Here is a 14,994-nt window from a genome sequence, read left to right on the forward strand (position 1 = left end):
AGAGAGAGAGAGGGCAAGCGTTAGAAAGGGTGGACGATGTCAGATGGGTTGGGTGGCAGGTGTCTGGGAGAGGAAGCACCCCCCACCCCCACAGGCGACAGTAACAGTTACAGACAGTAACAGTAACAGACGAAAAAAAAAAAGGTAACAGACAAAAGGAACCCATAAACATGAAGGTTCTGTTGCTAAATCCCCGAGAGATAAACACGACCTCTAACGACCCCAGCCTGACAATAGACACACACACACACACACACACACACACACACACAGCCTCGAGGATAAGGTCAAAGATGTAGTAATAACAGTAATGGTAATCATAATCATTAAAACAGCAGAATAGCACAGTATATTGCTTTGTCTGAGTGTCATAATGGAGAGGAAAGTGAAGGAGAGGTGGTGGAGGAGGAGGAGGAAGACGACGACGTATTTCACAAGCCCGATCTCCTGTGTGTGTGTGTGTGTGTGTGTGTGTGTGTGTGTGTGAGGGAGGGAGGATTGGGGGTTGCCTACTGCCAAACCTGACGCGTCACTGGCCGATCTTGACACAGCAGCAGCAGCAGCAGGTTGCTATTCACCAACCCCAACAATAACACTATATATATATATATATATATATATATATATATATATATATATATATATAATATATATATATATATATATATATATATATAAAATCAAACTGTACGAGAAACAATATTTCATATCAACTACTAGTTGCTTTACACGTAACATTCTCTATATTTAACAAGACTTCTTTAATATACGTGCACGAACGTAGTGCATTTGAACGCGCATTTTCATAGAACCCATAATACCCCTCCGACAGCCAGGACTCGAACCCAGAACCTTTTGCGTGGTAGGCGGGAACGCTACTGCTAGGCTATGATCGCCCAGCGGTAACGTTTCCGCCTACCACGCAAAAGGTCCTGGGTTCGAATCTTGGCTGTTGGAAATCATCATACGATATATATATATATATATATATATATATATATATATATATATATATATATATATATATATATATATATATACCGTAGTATGATCATACCACGACAGTGCCCAGCAAGCGAGAGTCGACGGTGGCAACAGGACGCGGGGCAGCTGAGACGCAGTGCGTGTCGCAATACATCCTGAACCGTCGGCTTCCTCACTGCCAAGACTTGCTAAATACACACACACACACACACACACACACACACACACACAACTATGAGGGGAGAAGATTCTACCTCATTCCAATATCTCCCGGAACGTCTTACCTCATATTCTTCCCACGTAAGTTTATAATAATAATAATAATAATAATAATATAATAATAATAATAATAATAATAATAATAATAATCAATAATAAATAATAATAATAATAATAATAATAATAATGATAATAATAATAATAATAATAATAATAATAATAATCAATAATAATAATAATAATAATAATAATAATAATAATAATAATCAATAATAAATAATAATAATAATAATAATAATAATAATAATAATAATAATAATAATAATAAATAATAATAATAATAATCAATAATAATAACAATAATGATAATAATAATAATAATAATAATAATAATAATAATAATAATAATAATAATAATAATAAATAATAATAATAATAATAATAATAATAATAATAATACGGATGTAGAATTCTCACAATAATAATAATAATAATATTTATCGACCCATCTCTCCAGGACCTTCACCAGCAGTTGCACGGCTGCCCACGAACCTTACCATCTCTCTAGCACGGGCAAGACGTAGTAGAGGTGTCCGCCGTGGTTGGGTTGTGGCGTGGTTGGTCGTATCATAGTGGTGGTCTGGTCTGGTCGAAGGCTGGTCGCTCTTGCCTGCCTGGCCGCCCCAGCGCCCTCGGCTCCTCCGGCATCATCGGCGGTGCAGAGTGGGGTCCACGTCGTCCCTCTGGCGGATGGCCTGGCTGATCCTGGCCGTCATCGTACCGCCGGCTCACTACTGCGGCATCGCTCATTCACACACACACACACACACACACACACACACAGGTGTTTTTTTTTTTTCCCTCACTGCTTCTTCCGTGGAACCTCAGGATCGCCTGTTCACTGCTTCATGGTGTAAATCACTGTTTCACTGTAAACCACACGACAGGTGATTCGTTGTAAGTTTACGGGTTCACAAGATTCACTGTATACCAACTGGATCACTGATTCATTGCAAATCATAGGGTTTACAGGTTTTGTAGATTCACAGGTTCACTGTAAACCACTGCATCACAGTTCACTGTAGATTGCAGGTTCACCGGGTCACTGTAAACCACTGCATCACAGTCCACCGTAAACTTCTAGATCACTGTCCAATGCTTCATTGTAAACCACAGGATCACTGCTGCACTATACACCACTCTATCTCTGCTTCATTATACATTACCGGATCACTGTTCATTGTAAACCACTGTCTCTCTGTTCACTGCACGCCATCGGATCACAAGAGCAATGGAATTAAACATTTTCTTTCTCTTACCAATTCCTTAAAAAAGAAACCTCTCTCTCTCTCTCTCTCTCTCTCTCTCTCTCTCTCTCTCTCTCTCTCTCTCTCTCTCTCTCTCTCTCTCTCTCTCTCTCTCTTTGCGTGTATAACAAATACTTTTTCCAGAAAAGGAAGCAATCTTTGTCTCGGTTTTTACCTCGCTACATAACACACACACAAAGTTGCCGGCCCATTGCAATGGGCTGGGTGAAGGTAACCCCCGTACGCTGACCAGATGATGATGATGATGACAGATGCCCAGGTGGACACAGATGTGCAAGGTAACGACAGATGACCAGGTGAACACAGATGTGCACGGTGACGTCAGATGACCAGGTGAACACAGATGTGCACGGTAACGACAGATGACCAGGTGAACATATGTGCACGGTGACGACAGATGACCAGGTGAACACAGATGTGCACGGTGACGACAGATGACCAGGTGAACACAGATGTGCAAGGTAGCGACAGATGACCAGGTGAACACGATGATGTCACACCATATGCATGGGTCAACGACACGCCCAAGGGCTGACAGGTGTTCGCCGTGCTCTCAGGCGGTATGACAGATGCTGGGGATGTGACAGGTGCCCCAGGAGATGGATGATATGGGAAACGCAGGTAACTCTGAGGTAACGCTACGTGATGCTGTGAAGTCTGGTAACGCGCAGCCGGCTGTGGTGTTTTCTCCCTCAACGTTACCATCACTAACACCCGGGGGTGGAAGAAGATCCCTCCCAAACACAAGGGAAGGAAGAAAGACGACCTCTCTCCAACACTTGGGAGAGAAGACAAATAATTTCCCCACCACTACGTGGAGGGAACTACTCTCCCACTCCAACACTAGGGAGGGAAGAAGACCCCTCCTCACCCCCTAGGAAGACGATCCCTCTCCAACACTAGGAGAGGGAAGACAAATAATTTCCCCACCACCACGTGGAGGGAACTACCCTCCCTCTCCAACACTAGGGAGGGAAGAAGACCCCTCCTCACCACCGAGGAAGAAAGACGATCCCTCTCCAACACTAGAGAGGGAAAACGACCCTTTCCTCAACAAACCCTCCCCAACAACAGGAAGGAAAAGCGACCCCACACCCCCTCCAACACTAGGGAGGGAAGACGACCCATCCTGAACACTATGTAGAGAGGAAGACCAGGTATATGAGTGAGGGGTGAGTTAAAGAAAATTTGAGTGAGTGAGTGAGTGAGTGAGTGCTTTGTACCCACTGCTCACTCTAGCTTTGCCTCCACCTACCCCTAGCCAGGTACCCTTCACCCATATCATCACTACATTGCTCTGTGTTTATATTTCGACAATGAAAGACTTTAACGGTAAAACTTCCTGTTGTAATAAATTCCTCCTCCACCAGGCTCCTCAAACTCACACATCTCTCTTACTCCTCACTCTACGTCTGTTACTCGCCACACATCCATCTGTGGCTCCCTCACACCACTCTCTGTTGCTCCTCACTCTAGTCTGATACTCGTCACACATCCTTCCGTTGCCCCCTTATACCGCTCTCTGTTGCTCCTCCCATCTTTCTTCTGGACCTCCCTCCACCTGCCCTGTTTCTCAGTCCTCACAACCTTGAGCTGCCCCCGTTACTTCTGTTTCGCCCCTGCTGTTCGTCACTACTCTCCCGTTACCCTCTATAACTCTCCGTTGTTTCTCACATTCCTGTTCATCCCCGCACCCTCTCCGATGTTACCTCGTCGCCCTTCGTGACAGGTCTGCTCGCTGACGTCTTTCTTTCCCCCCTCCCCCTTTCTCCCTATCGTCTGTTGCCCCGTATGTGTTCCTCTGCTGCCTCCCGTGCCCTGCCTCCCAGCCCAGCCATTCCCCCCCTGCGTGGCCTTACTCCAAGCAAAAACGACCACCCTTTGTTGCTGCTCATGTTTTCTCCCTCGTCCCGCTCCAGGACTCCCTCCCTCCCTCCCTCTCTCCTGCACGTCCAGCATTCATGAACGCACATATTCCCGTCCGGCGCCGTCTCTTATCAGCGCTCTCGTTCACTCATTTACGTGTCTTATCAATCGTCTTCTTTCCTATTCCTTCCTGATGAACATCTCTTATTTCTCGTGGCCACAGCTTTTTCTCCGCACTGTCTCGCTCCCTCCGTTCACTCTCAGCTTCCCTCTCCACTCATTCGCTATCATCATCAACCATCCTCACCCCACGGTTGTGAATGCCTTCACCGTGCCCCTCCCTCCCTCTCACTACCTCTTCCCTTCGTGGTCTTGCACTAAAGGTCCTCTTCCTCCTCCTCTTCCATCCTCTCCCTCCTGGGGTCGGTGATGGACGTGCCCGGGTGTGGCACGTAGGGAGGTGAGGAACGCGTCTTTGAGGTCGGCTTAGCCTCCCCTCCCCTTACAGAGGCCTGGGGTTAGGTGAGGGCGATGCAAAGCTCCACCGACCGGGGAAGGAGGGAAGGCGGGGTTCCACATGGCCCTAATACTGTCGCCCTCTCCGTTTTTTACCCCAACATTACAACCTCTCATCTGCAAAGGGGGGACGTTTTCAACTGCTGTTGGCATCGACGATCACCAAACTACATCAAACCGCTTCACCACATCATCACGAACAAAATCACAACCGCCACAAGGCTGAAGTTATATATGCATAAACAAAAAATCTGCACTGCCAACATCAGTGGCGGTGGAGGCGGAACGGAACGACGAAAAGACACCGATGCGGTAACGTTCCCAGCGTGGGAACGAGGAACGGGTCAGCCGCGTCAAATCCGGGGCTGCCATCGGTGGCCAGGAGGAGAAGGGAAAGGCAACAATAACCACAAGGCAAAGGCGGGAGGGCAGCCCAAGGTGTCAGGCGATACGTGTGAGGCGCGACCCACCAACGGCAGGACGAGGCGGTACCACAAATACGAAAGAAGATGAGAGAGACGGGGACAATTGAGGAAGAAGATCTGAGATACGACACAGAGAGGAGTTGTTTGAAAGGATGAGGAAGACTGACGGAGCACTGAGGGAAGGATGGGGGAAGGGGGGAGGGGGGTATACGAGCCCAAGCTCAATGCTGGTAGCCGAGCTGGGGGTCCTTCAAGCTTGGTGTAGGTGGTCAGGTTGAGCACGAGGTGCAGAAGCTGATCTCAAGTGTTCAGGACGAGTAGCAGTCACAAGGATGAACGCCAATGTTGAGGGTAAGGGTCAGTGTCGATGCCTACACTGAGACTAGATGACACTAAGGAGGTGAAGCCTTTTGAGCACGACCCTCCAGGACACCTATATGTACCTAGGAGTGTGTACCGTCGAGGTCGGTGGTCGTGCACTACGACGTACCCCAGGGTCGTACCGCCCTGCCCATGGGTTTCAGCGTACAGGTGGTCGACCCCGTGTTGTGGCAGTCGGCCAAGAACACAATCACTCGCCTCCAATCCTGCCAATCAACTATGAATCACTAGACCCCCCCCCCCCCACCCACCCAGGCCTTACACTAGCGTTCGACCTCAACACTCGTACTGCTGCTGCAAAGGAGCGACAGTCGACCTGCCTACTGACACCTCACACACGCACTCAACCTTGGTCTCAAAGTCTGTCCGTTTAAGATTCACTGTAACAGATGCACTCAAAGTACACACACACACACCACACACACACACACACACATACTGAAGTTGAAAAAGTTGTCAGTTTCTAGTACAAGAGATGGCTCAAGAGGTGGGGCGCCCCTCGAGTGAAGAACTCCCTCGCCCTGTACGGTACAAACACGCAGTTCCCGCATGGGGGATCACCTGTGGGTACTTAACACAGCCTTATTTACCCAGACGGCTACCGGCCAGGGGCGGCACCCACCCAGTCCTGTACAGGAGCACTCATCCCCAGGGGCGGCACCCACCCAGTCCTGTACACGAGCACTCATCCCCAGGGGCGGCAACCACCCAGTCCTGTACAGGAGCACTCATCCTCACTACTGTCACTCCAGTGTCAGCGCCGGCACTCACCCTCAACACTGACTCACGACCCTCCGCCTCCTCAACACACCCAAGCCATGGCACTCAGCACCAACATAAACACTTATCCACAACATGGACCTACACTTAAGACCGTCTCCCGCCACGAGTTTAACTTGGCAGGAAGTCCCATCATACGAACTTAATCCCTCTCCCCTCTTCCACCTCTCTCTCTCTCTCTCTCTCTCTCTCTCTCTCTCTCTCTCTCTCTCTCTCTCTCTTTCTCTCTCTCTCTCTCTCTCTCTCTCTCTCTCCTCCACTTGAGTACGAGGGGACAACCACCCTCTCTGATCAAGACGAGAAGCACGACCCTTGGGTACGATGGCACGTCCTGTCAACCTGCCCATCACCACGACAGCACGACCTCTTGGGCTAACACACACACACACACACACACACACACACGTCTCGACCTCTGGCTCTCACATCTCAACGTCCAGGCTTCAAAGGCCACGACATTGTGCCAAAAGGGGGTCGTACCGTCGTCGTGGTGTGCTCAAAGGTCGTAACATCGTCTTGCTGAGAAAAAGGTCAGGACTGAGTGCCAAAACAGTAGGGGAGGCGGAATGATAAAAGCCTGAGTGCCACTGCCTTGAGAAGGGTCCGTGTGTGTGTGTGTGTGTGTGTGTGTGTGTGTGTGTGTGTGTGTGTGTGGCACTGTCGTCCAACAGTGTCGGCCACGGTGAGGTCTGGGAAAGCACCGTCCAGATCTAGTGCCAACAATAAGTCTGAGGTCCAATATAACGGACGAGTGGCACTGCCGTGGACCAGTGCCAGGGGTGGAGTGGTGGATGATCACTTCAGCACCGATGTAAGGAGCAAGTGCCCAGTGCTGGGGGGTCGAGCGCCACGGCTGGAGAGGATGAAGAGCCAGCAGAAGTGATGACTACATAATTCTGGGCATTTACAACTGGGGTTGAATGACATGACCGAAATTAAAACCCATGTTTTTTTTTTTTTTTTAGGCTTGCACGACACTCGGGGCCAGACCCATGAAGGCGAAGGGCAACAACCCTTAGAAACGAAGACCCTAAATCCAGGGAAGGTCAGGTCAAGTGGCCAAACCCATCACCATCAACACTCGTGGGTCGGGCTCAAGGCTACGCCAAAACTGACTGGTATGATACACACCATGTCCCCTGTACCCCCGGGAAGTGTGAGCACACACACACACACACACACACATTCAAGGAAGAAAAAGACAATCAAATTAATGTATCTGACTCCCTCCTTCCTCCTGTGACAAGACCCCCATGAACCTTAATGATTCAAAATCTGGCAGCAGGTTACAAATACGCCATATCCCCTTAAAACCCGTTTTCTTTATCTCCGTCATCCGTCCCATTTGTCCCAATGAGTTATGTTTCTTTTTTTTCCCCCTAGGAATGCCTCCGCCACCTCCACATCCTCCTGCCATCTTCCCACGGGCATTACAGGTCCCCCGCACCGTGCTAGCCCTACACCACACCCGAGATAACTCACATTCCCACAGTTGACGCCTTCGATCATGTGTGGGGTGGCGTGACCACCACGGCTCTCTCTCCCTCTCTCTCTCTCTCTCTCTCTCTCTCTCTCTCTCTCTCTCTCTCTCTCTCTCTCTCCCAAAACCTCCTCACACACTGGTTGGCGTATACAAGACAACGCGATCATCATCTACGGGGCATCAGAACACACGCCTGGCCTGCCCCGTATATGAACGGGTGTCCAACCCGTAGCATTTAGCCTGGCGGGTTACACCTACACTGTATACAGGGCCATCAGCAGCAGCAGCTTGGGTAAAACATACACACACACACACACACACACACACACACATGAGGAACCACACAGGAATGCCAGAGAGAGAGAGAGAGAGAGAGAGAGAGAGAGAGAGAGAGAGAGAGAGAGAGAGAGAGAGAGAGAGAGAGAGAGAGAGAGTCCCCCCCAATGCGGCCGACAGAAGCCCATACACGAGTAGAGGAATGCCAGCAGAGGGAAGGTACCGAGGCGGGTCCCTGGGCCTACCCACATCTACCTACCCCCGCTACACTAAATGGCGTTCCTTTATAGAGACTTTCCTGCCCGCTGGTACACCGGAGGGAGCCGTGGGTGTTTGTGGGGGAGGAAGAGGAGGAGGAGGAGGAGGAGGAACTTAACCTTCTGCCCTACTATCCTGTCTCCATCTATGGTGGGTGGGTGGGAAGGAGCCTTCTGCTTTACTATCCTGTCTACATCTACAGTGGTGGGAAGGGAGGAGCCTTTCGCTCTACCACCATCCTCTCCTTACCTACATAGATCAGGGACCTGGGGTAGATCAGGGACCTGGGGTAGATCAGGGACCTGGGGTAGTGCTATCACTACGGTGGAGCACATGAGCACGTCCAACATGGGGGATGATATGAACTGGAAGTGATTACAACATTATCCATTATTATCTATCATCTATTAACTGAAACCCCCCCCAAAAAAAAAATCAACAAGACGACACTAGAGATGGGAAGTCAGAAAATATGCAGAGAGAGAGAGAGAGAGAGAGAGAGAGAGAGAGAGAGAGAGAGAGAGAGAGAGAGAGAGAGAGAGAGAGAGAGAGAGATGGGGCCCCACGAGTGGAAAACTCCAATCCCCCCACCCCCGTACACTCGAAGAAATACATAATCACACACACACACACACACACACACACACACACACACACACACATGGTGTGTGTGTGTGTGTGTGTGTGTGTGTGTGTGTGTTACCGGACTCTGCCTACATCTTCATATGTTTCTATTATCTAATTATAACTGCCTCTGTATTCAGGGGGTGGGAGGAGGATGAAGTGCATTGCTGCATTGTTCCCACAACTGAATGTCTTCCTCTTTACGGACGAGGTCTCTAACACGGCAGTATTTAACACGGCTAACAAAGGCGGGGGCTGACACGGCTAGCGAAGGAACATCGTCGACACTGTTAACAAAGGAAACACAGCAACGCTAACACAGTAGCGCCAATGTGGCTTACATTGGAGTGTTATCAAGGCACACAGTGTTATGTTAGCACGGCTAACACAGGAATATTAGCACTACTAACACAGGAATACTAGCATCGCTAACATCGGGGTGTCAACAAGTTAACATAGGAATATAAGCACCGTTAACATATGAATATTAACATCACTAACACAGGAGTGTATTAGCACGGTTAATGGAGTATTACCACTGTTATCACAGGAGTATAAGCACAGTTAACACAGCAGGATTAGCATATCTAACAGGGGAGTATTACCACCGTTAACATAGGAATAGTAACAGTGCTAACACAAGAGTATTAGCACGGCTAACACAGGAGTATTAGCACGGCTAACACAAGAGTATTACCACTAACAACACTGAAGTATTAGCACAGCTAACACAATAGTATTAGCACAGCTGATGCTGGAGTATTAGCATGGCTAACACAGGAGTACTGGCACAGCTGACGTTGGATTATTAGCTAGGCTAACAAAGGAGTATCAGCGCGGCTAACACATGAGTGTTAGCATAGCTGACGTTGTAGTACATACACGAATAACACAGGTGAATTAGCACAGCTGACGCTGGAGTATTATCATAGCGAGCATATGAGTATTACCACTAACAACACAGGAGTATTAGCACGGCTAACACATGAGTATTAGCGTCGCAAACACTAATGGATTAACACGGTTAACACAGGAGTCTCAACAGATTTACCTGAAGTGTTTCCAACATGAACATAGCAAATACCACCACGGCTAACATAGGAGCATGAATCTGCTACCACAAGAACATGAACACCGATGCCACAAAAACAACATCAACCCAGCTAGCATAGCAGCGTTACCACTGCCAAATCGGGGGACAAGCGTCATCAACACGGCTAACACAGCAGCATCGCCACACACGGAGAATCCCCACGGTTAAACGCGAGGGGAGTCGCACGTTAACACAGCAGCAGCAATACCTGCCTTGGCACGTTAACACAGCAGCAATACCTGCCTTGGCACGTTAACACAGCAGCAATACCTGCCGCTAACACAGGAATGGTCACACCATCAACACAGGAGAGAGAGAGAGAGAGAGAGAGAGAGAGAGAGAGAGAGAGAGAGAGAGAGAGAGAGAGAGAGAGAGAGAGAGAGAGAGAGAGAGTAATCGTAGTGTCCCTCTGTGTAAGACATCCATCACCTGCCCGGGTAATGGATTTCCCTGTGATCACGTCCCATTCACTTACTAAACTAGGTCACACACACACACACAGAAACGCCCACACAAAGTCTACTTCGTTCAACCTTATTTTCCTGCACTGGTCAACTTATATATATATATATATATATATATATATATATATATATATATATATATATATATATATATATATATACACAAATATCTTTTAAGAGATGATTACATATCTTGTCTCTCGAACGGATCTTGCCTAGGTGTGTCACTCGATGAGGGCGTAAATCCAAGCTACGTGGAGAGAGAGAGAGAGAGAGAGAGAGAGAGAGAGAGAGAGAGAGAGAGAGAGAGAGAGAGAGAGAGAGAGAGAGAGAGAGAGAGAGAGAGAGAGAGAGGTAGTTGGTTTCAACTTCCGACACTCGTATATATATATATATATATATATGGTCAGTCAGTCCTTTTCCAAAGCCGAGACACTTGGTGGTAAGTCGTGACCAATATGCACGCAAAATTCACTTGTATATATGTATATATATATACACACACACACACGACACTGTGGAGAGAACTGGTATTCACCAAGTGTGTTCTACACTATACACTCTCCCTTTTCCAGTGGAGGATCTTGTTCGGAGGCGCGGGGCGCGGGGGGGGAGTGTATTTATGTGTGTGTGTGTGTCTCCCGAACGCCTGTGGCACACTACCTCTGCTCCAGTGGGAGTCATGTGGTGGTGGTGGTGGTGGTGGTGGTGGTGGAGGAGGTGTGCGCCGGTCTGAGTGACTCGTTGGCTATGAGGGAGAGGGGAAGAGGAGACAGGCTCCCTCCCTCCCTCACTCTCTTCTTCCGTCCATCCTGTTGGTGTAAATATAAACATATACCTCTACACACACACACACACATACACACGAAGACGATGTCCTTCAATCGTGCGCAATTCGATCCGTTTTTTTTTTCCTCCCACCCCCCCACAGGTGATTGTCCTCTCGTCTGAAAAAGGGGATATATTTATATACATATCGGCTGGTCTGTGGGGTAGTGGGGTGTGGGGAGGGGTCTGGTCTGTAGGGTTGGGGGGTGGGGAGAGGTCTGGTCTGTGGGGTAAGGGGGGGTGGGGAGGGGTCTGGTCTGTGAGGCCAGAGATATATCGATTGGTATTCGCGGGACAACAGACATCTGGCAGCTCCTCCCCGCCCGGCCAGACTCTGTGCCTCACCTCGATATGGTCCCACATTTAAGCTAGGCCCACCGACGAGACGGACCACCACGGCTCGTGCAGGCAGGCAGGGTCCGCGCTTCACACCATACCATCCCCCTCCCCCTCCCTCCCTCCCAACCCCCCTTTCCTAGAGACGTTTCGAAATTACTCCCCTAATTACTCCATTTCCTCCTCCTCCCCCCCTAACTCGAGATGATCCACCCCCCCGCCATTATGATCAGGATCAGCGAGCGGCTGGGGGGAGGAGGAGGAGGAGGATCAGCGGCTGGGGGAAGAGGATCAACGACTGGGAGATGGAGGATCAGCGAGCGGCTGGGGGAAGAGGATCAGCAACTGGGGGTAGGAGGATCAGCGGGCAGCTGGGGGAGGATGTTAGACGAAGAGGAGGACGAAGAGGAGGTCTTCATCTTCCCGCGGCGACACTTCATCATGGCGACAGCCAACACCCCTCGTCGACAGCACAGGAGGAAGACAGATCCTTCTAGTGGCCAGGCCCGCCCATAAAGGGAGGAAGGGGGGGGGGGGGTGTGAGGGGTGAGTGAGTTAGGCCGGTGGAGGCTGGGTGAGAGAGAGAGAGAGAGAGAGAGAGAGAGAGAGAGAGAGAGAGAGAGAGAGAGAGAGAGAGAGAGAGAGAGAGAGAGAGAGAGAGAGAGAGAGGAGGTCGCCACCAGACCGTCTCGTCTCATCCCAAAATGTTTCCACCGTTTCCTACCTGTCGAGGAGCGGGTGTGTGCGAGGGGAGGGTTGTGTACGTCCGTCCGTCCGTCATCCCCTAACTTAAGGAATCTCTCTCACACGTCTTCACCAGCCTGTCTGCCAGCCAACCACCCACCCAACCAACCCAACCACCCGTCTGTCTAACTGTCTGCGTCTTACCGTGGTCTTCGCCTCCCCCTGTATGTCTGTGTCTCATCGTGGTCTTCGTCTCTCTGTCTGTCTGCGTCTCACCGTAGTCCTCATCTCTGTCTCTGCGTCTTACTGTGGTCTTCGTCTCTGTCTGTCTGAGTCTCACCGTGGTCTTCGTCTCTCTGTATGTCTGCGTCTCTCACTGTGGTCTTCGTCTCTCTGTCTGTCTGTATCTCACCGTGGTCTCTCTCTCTCTCTCTCTCTCTCTCTCTCTCTCTCTCTCTCTCTCTCTCTCTCTCTGCGTCTTACCGTGGTCTTCGTCTTTCCCTGTGTGTCCGCGTCTCACCATGGTCTTCGTGTCTCCCTGTCTGTCGGACCATAATATACCCAGGAAACCTTCAAGACAAGGAAATTATGAGGGAGGGGGTTTAGAGAGAACCAATTTTGAGCTAGGCTTCAACCGCTGTTACAAGTTTGGCTTCCACTAGTCACATATTCGGCTTCAAATTGCTATCGCATCCTTGACTTCATCTGCTTTGTTACATCCTTGACTGCGACTGTGTTGCACGCTTGGCTTCTATTGTTGTATTGCATTCTTCTTTTGAACCGCGTCTCACACGTTTGACTCCTATCATCTATACTATAATTATGGCTTCGAGTGTTGCGTTGTACGATTGGCTTCTACTTGTGTTAGATCTATGGCTTCCCCTGTTACGTTGCAAGTTCGGCTTCCATTAAATCCTTGGCTTCAACCGTTGTGTTGCACATTTCTAACGTTGTGTTACACATTTTATTTCAACTGCTTTTACATCTTTGGCTTCAACAGTTCTGTAACATCTTTGGCTTCAACAGTTCTGTTACATCTTTGGCTTCAACAGTTCTGTAACATCTTTGGCTTCAACAGTTCTGTTACATCTTTGCCTTCAACAGTTCTGTTACACCTTTGGCATCAATTCTTCTGTTACGCCTTTGGCTTCAACTGGTCTGTTACACCTCTGGCTTCAACAGTTCTGTTACACCTTTGGCATCAATTCTTCTGTTACACCTCTGGCTTCAACTGGTCTGTTACACCTCTGGCTTCAACAGTTCTGTTACACCTTTGGCATCAATTCTTCTGTTACACCTTTGGCTTCAACTGGTCTGTTACACCTTTGGCTTCCACAACTGACAATGATAGATTCAAATCTATCGTCGTCATTTTTTAACGAGGTCGGGGAGAGCGTGCGGGGGAAAGTGGGTGAGGGAACGGGAAACGGAGACCATACAGAGAGAGAGAGAGAGAGAGAGAGAGAGAGAGAGAGAGAGAGAGAGAGAGAGAGAGAGAGAGAGAGTTGGGTAGGTTCCCGTCGAGGGGCGGTGCCCCTGGGGTGAGTAAGACGGCGGAATGTGTGGATTGTGAGACTGCCATGGTGGTGGCGGCAGGTCGGCCCACTTCTCCTCCTCCGTCAGGTGAGTCGGTCACTTCTCCGTCAGGAACGCTGGCCAATTTTTTTCTTTCCCCGTCAGGTTGGTCGTCACATCGTCGGGTGGGTCGCCCACTATTTCGACGGGGTGGGTCGCCCACTATTTCGACGGGGTGGGTCGCCCACTATTTCGAAGGGGTGGGTCGTCCACTTCTTCGTCAAGTGGGTATTCCTCTTGCCCCTTGGCAAATACAGGAGGAAGGGGCAAGAAGGGGGGGAAGTTGCAACTTACATAAAAGAGAATGAAGATTATGGCACATTCCTGGACGTAATTAGTTGTACGAAACAAAATCATACGTCATTAAACTATAAATATTCTTAATCATCTTCACGAACACTGTACATATGTATATACATGTGTGTGTGGGTGGGTTGGGCCATTCCTCGTCTGTTTCCTTGCGCTACCTCGCTAACGCGGGAGACGGCGGTTAAGTATAACAGAATAGAAATAGATTAACACTGTACATCTGTGTTTCCATTCAAGAACACGTATCACGTTTTCTTTTTTTTTTTGAGGGGGGGTCTGTTGCTCTTCCAGCGTGCAGACATACATACACATGTCTTGAGCGTCCTTGTATAAAACATTTCTCTGGGCGACCATGTCAATGCCATTTACTTCAGGCCACTACCTCCCTCCCTGCCAGAACTGTTGACCATGACCCCCTTCCGTCTGCCACTACTACTGTTAGCTACGACGAACCTGTGTGCCACTACTGCTGGCCACTAGAAGACCACTACTACTGGCCACTAGGAGACCTCTATTGCCACTAGCGTCCGCCGCTACTACCCCGCCTGCCACTACTGTTGGCCTA

At 49.3% G+C, this 14,994-nt stretch overlaps 1 protein-coding gene and 1 long non-coding RNA gene across 4 annotated transcripts in view; one reads left to right on the forward strand and one right to left on the reverse strand.

The window, feature by feature from the left end:
* The window catches only part of LOC139754522 (uncharacterized), a 730,441-nt gene that overhangs the window by 25,373 nt on the left and 690,074 nt on the right, over positions 1–14,994 (reverse strand). The window lies entirely within an intron of this gene.
* Positions 2,555–8,935, forward strand: LOC139754525 (uncharacterized). Its single transcript, XR_011713899.1, has 2 exons — positions 2,555–2,901; positions 2,937–8,935. It is a non-coding gene; the product is annotated as an uncharacterized lncRNA (long non-coding RNA).

The sequence above is a fragment of the Panulirus ornatus genome, chromosome 17, assembly GCF_036320965.1.
Source record: "Panulirus ornatus isolate Po-2019 chromosome 17, ASM3632096v1, whole genome shotgun sequence".
Classification (NCBI taxonomy): domain Eukaryota; kingdom Metazoa; phylum Arthropoda; class Malacostraca; order Decapoda; family Palinuridae; genus Panulirus; species Panulirus ornatus.